Source organism: Phaseolus vulgaris, chromosome 8 (genome assembly GCF_051622355.1).
Source record: "Phaseolus vulgaris cultivar YP4 chromosome 8, ASM5162235v1, whole genome shotgun sequence".
Lineage (NCBI taxonomy): Eukaryota > Viridiplantae > Streptophyta > Magnoliopsida > Fabales > Fabaceae > Phaseolus > Phaseolus vulgaris.
In genome coordinates, this window is record NC_143505.1 from 29,732,940 (window position 1) to 29,739,482 (window position 6,543).

The 6,543-nt window shown below is 36.3% G+C and overlaps 1 long non-coding RNA gene and 1 pseudogene across 2 annotated transcripts; both read left to right on the plus strand.

The window, feature by feature from the left end:
* Positions 1-237: 237 nt before the first annotated feature.
* On the plus strand, positions 238-1,879 carry LOC137827076 (uncharacterized; annotated as a pseudogene). Its single transcript, XR_016515054.1, has 5 exons — positions 238-383; positions 458-1,076; positions 1,159-1,285; positions 1,375-1,653; positions 1,733-1,879. The product of XR_016515054.1 is annotated as an uncharacterized LOC137827076 (transcript).
* A 34-nt stretch (positions 1,880-1,913) lies between these two features.
* On the plus strand, positions 1,914-3,048 carry LOC150025544 (uncharacterized). Its single transcript, XR_016515055.1, has 2 exons — positions 1,914-2,396; positions 2,646-3,048. It is a non-coding gene; the product is annotated as an uncharacterized LOC150025544 (long non-coding RNA).
* Positions 3,049-6,543: the final 3,495 nt, after the last annotated feature.

Sequence of the window (6,543 nt, forward strand, 5' to 3'; positions counted from 1 at the left end):
AAGATATATTCCATATGATCCCTTCATTCTTCCACAAAAAGTAAGACAAGTTTACTTTGTGCCTTATCTAAAGATATGTAGGAACTTGCGTGGTTGGAGCGTGGCAATCACAACAAAGCCTCGAGGTCATGTTGAAGTTGATAACATACAAGATGATTTACCTTATCAGTTTGATGAAATGCCTAATGTGTTACCAATTACAATAATTGAGGAAGTAGAAGGCTTAGCTGACACATTAATTGTTGAACTTGTCAATGATGATGTTATCGAAACCGTATGTGATGATGATGATGAAGATGAGGTCAATGAATCAAGTCAAGATGATGAAGAACATGATGACAATGATATGGACAATTGGGACTTTGAAAACACTGATGACTAATGTATAATATTTTTTATTATTTGACAACTAATATGAAAATGTACCTAACTTAATTGATGATGTCATTTTTTTTAGGAGAAATGCCGAGGACCAGAGGAAGGGATGGTTCTGTTATCAGACATAACAATGCTAGGCGTGGAGTTCACACATCTATGCATGGTCGTCTTGCAATAGAACTAGGGTCCATCCCTTATTCTGGCCCATCAAACCAATCCCGTTTTCCTCAATCCTTCACGCCCTCTTCCTCCACCCCTTCTTCTTCTTTGACCCCTTCTTCTTCTTCAACCCCTTCTTCCTCAACCCCCTCCTCTTCCTTTCGTTCTGCAGTGCGGCAGAACAATGTTCCTCCTTCTACCTCCCGTATTATACCAGTCTTGTCACCCGTGGCTCCAATAGTTCAATATTTGTCTACTCCGACACTCTTTCCCACTTGGGGTCCCCCATTACAGTCCACACCTACTCCTTCATCAGTTCATTTCTCTAGTGCTCCATCCGTTCTTGTGACTCCTCAAATTCTAGTTCAGCCCACTTATACATCAGTTCAACCCACTCATACATCAGTTCAGCCCACTCAAGCATCAGTGCAACCCTCCTCTGATACGCCAGTACAACCCATGCCTACTACGCACCATGATATCCCTGATGAAGAACATGATGGTAGTGGGAGAGTCATCATTCGACCATTGGGTAAAGGGTAAGTTTATGATCACATTGAACTTTATTATGAATTGTTTGCTATACTTCATGTTTAACATTTTGGTTTGCATGTTTTGTAGATGGGCACCTAATCATTGTGCTACTAAGGCAATTGGGCATGCAATTAGGTCACAATTTAGGGGTCCTTACTATCACTATAACGAAACACCAGTGGAAGTCCAACTTAAATGGTGGACTGAATTTAAGGTGATCATAACATAGCATTTTCAATCATTTCGATTTAAGTATTTATTATATTCATCAACTTCTATTTAAATTTGTTGTTCTTTTTATAGACTCGAGTGACTTGGGCCCCTCATGATGAATGGCAAATTAGAAAAGTGTATGAGTCAAAGGTGAGAAAGCGCCTTTCTGATATGCTTGCTAAATCTAGGATGAAAGAGACTAGACCTAACTGGATTAGTGAACAAGCATGGATTGGTCTCTTGGACTATTGGGATTAAAAAAAGTTCAAAGAACAATCAATCCAAAATAAATTGAATAGGTCATCAACTCGTGGTGGGGCATTGCACTCTACTGGTCGTAAATCACACCTCGACATTGCATTGAGCCTAGTAAGTATCTATATTTCGTTGTATAAGCTTAAATTTAGTAAATAATATCTAATGTTGGTAACCTTTTCATTTATTTCAGGAACGAAAATTTGGTCGGCCGGTTGAACCTGATGAATTATTCATGGCCAAACACACTAAGAAGGATGGACTTTGGGTAGATAGTCGTGCCAAACAGACTTACGTAAGTTATTACTCTACTTTTCTATACATGATTTATATTCCTTAGTATTGCCCCACTTACAATTTTCACAATGAACTAGGAAGCGTACCATGAGCGATTGAAAGCTCTCCAATCAGACAACTCTGAAGGATCATCTTCCAACTGCCAACCGATCAATCCAACAACAAAACTTCAATGCTGGAAGGATGTTGCTGGAGGCAAGAATAGAGGTCGATGTTATGGCACTGCAGACTTGGCTTCCAACATTCGCCATGGAGTGTCTTCCCTAACCCAACCTTCAATATTTGCTCCTTCTAGTGATTACTTTTCTCTTAATGAACAAGTGATGCAAGCAAATGAAAGAGTCGATCAAGCAACTCAAAGAGCCGATCAAGCAACTCAAATAGCTGCTCAAGCAAATCAAAAGTGTGCAATGTTAGAGGATAAAATAAAGTTCATGGAGCAAAAATTAATCATGATGATGGAGCGGCAACAAGTTGACACCTCAACATGCACAAGTCAGGTTCACCCTCACTATGCTCGGAACCTTGATGATCAACCCCTGCCTTGAGTTCATCATTTTGTAAGTTTTCTTAAAACATTTCTTAAGTTTGGTTTGTAGTTTCCTTGACAAGAATTTATGCAAAGCAATAGAAAGACATGGAGAGGTTGAGTCAGTTATGTATTACTCACATTGCATGCATGACTCTTTGCATGTTTTTATCTTCTTGGCAGTGTTGTGATGATCATGTTTTTATCTTCTTGGTAGTGTTATGATGTGCATGTTTTTATCTTCTTGGTAATGTTGTGATGAGTGAGTGTGTTCATGCAGTAAAAGTTCGTGATATAAGCAAGGGAAAAAGGATTGCAATTTTGGGTAAGTATCTTATTGGCAGTGTGTTCATGCAGTATCTCTCATTTTTCTTTTTTGGGAAAATATTGCAATTTTGTGAGGTACGTAGATATATATGTTCTCTTCTCATCCTCTGTGAAGACAGACACACTGGGTTGTGACATCTATCTTTGCTTAAAACATTTGGCAAGTGTCATTGCCTTTCAATGTTCAATCACAAACTTCTTCATTTTGGTGTAATTAGATTCACTGTGGAAATCATCCAAAAATTAGAAATGGTATTGTTTTATATTTGGATTATGCATGGATCTGTTTTGTATCCTAAGCATGTTGTGTTGTGGTGTGTTATGATGAATGAATTTGAATTTGTTTGAGCATTATAGACCGAACATGTCCTGCCGCGTAGGACTGAGTGTCGTGTTTATCCCAAAATTTGAAACCCTACGCAGAATATAAGGTCATGGGATCCTGTTTTTATGGCTCCAGATTTTTCCAAAGCACAATCATTGTAGCAGGCATACCTCGAACATGTACCAAATACCCCATTTGAGTGAATCATACATTCCTGAGAGTAAATCGGTAAAACATTGATTTTTTTTGGTTTGCCCCATAAGATTATGTTCATCACTTTTGCATAAGCAGTTACCATAATTTTTAAAGCCTCAGTGCTCATCCTTTCACTCCTTTTTTTACTTTTAAAAATTTAACAAATTTTACATTTTAATTCTTATATGAAAGACCATCAATTTTAGATTTTATGCATTGTATTTTTAATCTTCTTTAGTCATTATGAATTTAGATAACAGTGAAATGTATGCTATAACTAATTAAACTTAATTCTTATTATCCTTTATAACATCTCATACAAAGACACCAAATAATACAAAAACCTAAAGTCCTTTTTTTTTCCTCATCATATTCAAGAAGTTATAACCATAATTTATTTATTTTTGTCTGTTATCCTGTTATCAAACTTGTTTTTTAGTTTTTAACTTATTAATTATTTTTTTCTTTTTAATGCTATTGCAAAAAAAAAAAAGCAAATTAAAAAATATTAATATTTAATATTTAAAATCCAAACTTTTATTTAAAAGTGGAGTTCAATAGCTGCTAAAAATAGTGCATACAAAAAAAAAATTATGTGTCCACATATCCAAGGTTAAGCCCATTCTAATTTCATTGTCACTTTACCAAGGTCAAGCCCTCGCTTTATTCTAATTTTATTGTCCCACTGTCCAAGGCTAAGTCCACGCTTTATTTTTAATTTTATTGTCCCCTTATCCAAGGCTAAGCCCACGCTAATTTTATTGTCCCCCTAGCTAAGCCTAAGCCCTCACTTTCTGTCCAAGGCTAAGCCCCCGCTTAAGTTAACATTTGTAATTTTTTGTGTTGACAACTTGTAGGCAAAGCCCACGCAAGCCAACTTATTGCGACGCCACGCACCTGACAATTTTTTTTGCGACAAGGATATTAGCTTCAAAGTTGTGTGAAGGCAAAGCCCACTTTAATTGCATCTTTGCGTGGGCTTTTTGTAATTAGTGTCCGCCTTTGACCCTTTCTAATAAAAGTTTTTTTTGTAGTGAATAGATGTTCTTTTTAGATTTTAGAATAAGTTTTCTAAAACATATGATATTATTTTTGGATTAGAATTTCTACAATAAAATATCCAAAACAATTTTTAGAATATATGAAATGGTTTTTTAGTATGAGGTTTTTCTAAAACAAGTTTTCCAACAAATCCAACATTTTACTCTATCTCTTTTTTTTTCTTCCTCCTTTCAAAGAGTACACTGAAAAATGAAGTTGTAGTTGAGGTGCAACGGAGAGGAAGAAGAAGAAAAAGACATAGTGACGACATGATGCAATGAGAGTAAGTGATTTAGTCATTTTGCTATTAGTGTGGAATGTAGGAAGCAAAAGCCATTTTTTTCATGTTTAAAAATATTGGTTATCACAACCCACGAAAGACCTTAAGCAAGGAACACAAGAAATTTTGTTGGGTTCCTTATTACTACACCTCCATTTTTTAAAATGTCGATGTTGCTCTTTTTATTTTATAATTCATTCAGCCTCAAAACATTCATTGTTGTCCTCCGTTGGTATCCTTACTTGTGAGTTGTTGCTTTAGACATTGAATTTGGTAGAGTATTGTTGGAAGTAAAGGTTTTGTAGGATTTGAAGTTAATTAAATTTTTTTGGTAAGTTTTTTTTCAAAAGTATTTGAGAACCTATGGTGGTAGTATTGGTTTTCGTTATGTAATTCATAAGTCTTCTAGATTGGTTAATCTAGAATAATAATTTCATATTTAGTGAAGTCATAGATCATATAATCTATAAGTAATTTGTAGCATTATGAATTGTACTATTTGAATGATAATGGATTGACTTTTGGATTATACTAGAAGATTTCGAATTGTATAATACACAATTATAATTATGGGTATAAAAATGAGTTCAAACTTGTGAGTCAACCCAACTTATCATGGGTTCAAATTGGGTTAGGTTAATGTGGGTCAAACTAAACCTGATTCACTTGACTCATTGGTTAAATGGCTTCGAGACGAGTTGGAGGCGGATTGGCCTATAACTCATCAACAACAAACCTTTATCATTTTTCATTATTTTTTATTATAATTATTTATTACTTCTAATCATGTAGTGACAGTTTTAACTCTTTTAATATTACAATGTTCTTGAATGGTTTGGATGTTTAATTTATTTGTTTGTGTTAACACTTTTTTTTTCTCTTATTATCTTTATAATACCATTTCCTAATTGTGCTTTGAAGGAATTTTGGCTCCATAATCGGGGGATACCTGAAAAACAAAGTAAAAGATAGAAAGAGAAGTAGACACATGATTTATACTGGTTTACCCAACAACGAGGGCTACGTTCAGTCTCCTCAAGCAAACCACTTAAGAGCTTTTCACTAAACGAGGTTTGACACCTCTCTAGGACAAGCCAATGTAGGTACAATTGGCTCCATAAGGGGGCTGGAATGGAGTATGAACTCAATTTGCTTAATAAAAAACACAATCAATCACAAATTATAATAGGCAAGGTGATGGCAAATTCATGGAGCTCTTCTCGGAATCATGATCAATGGGTGCGGAAGCTATGGTTTGATATGTGCAAGATCCTCCTAGGAGCTATGGTGATCTTGAAGGTGCATGATGTGTATGGAAGTAGGGAGGTTCGGCCAGCCCTATGGTAGGTGAGGAAGATGAAAATTAGAGCCTAGAAACTAGGTAGAAGCAAAGCATGGCACAATGTTGGCAGCATAGCTTTACTCTCATTAATCTTGCAAAATACAAGGGATGGCTTCTCCTTTTATAAGCCAAGGAGGTCGTAAATCCTAAGCTAAGAGAAGATGAAATGCTTCTCAAATGAAATGAAAATGAATCCACATGGTAGCACATGGGCACATGGCCGGCCAAGTAAGCAAGCTTCTAGAATGTGCACAAAATCTAGGGTAAATCATGTGTAAGACAAGTTTATGCTTTCTAACACTACACTAATTACTAAGGCACCCCTAATGGGCCTCCATGTAACATGTACAAGGTCTTCTCCCTCCCAAACCGTAGCTTGATCCATTTGGGCGTGAAAGTGCTTAGCCATGGACGGTCTAGGCTTCCTCCTAGACTCTCCTTATGTAGCCTCCCCTCATCATGAGCTAGACGCTCCTATCTTGAGTCTAGACGCTCATAACATGGTTCTAGACGGTCTAGTCTTGGGTCTTGGCTTCCATGGTGAGGTGAGCTTGGCCATCTTCCATCACAAGGGATAGAGAGAAGTATGCACAAAGTTTTATACTGGTTCACCTCAAACACTAGGGCTACGACTAGTCCCCTTAAGCAACTCATTTAAGAGTCTTTAC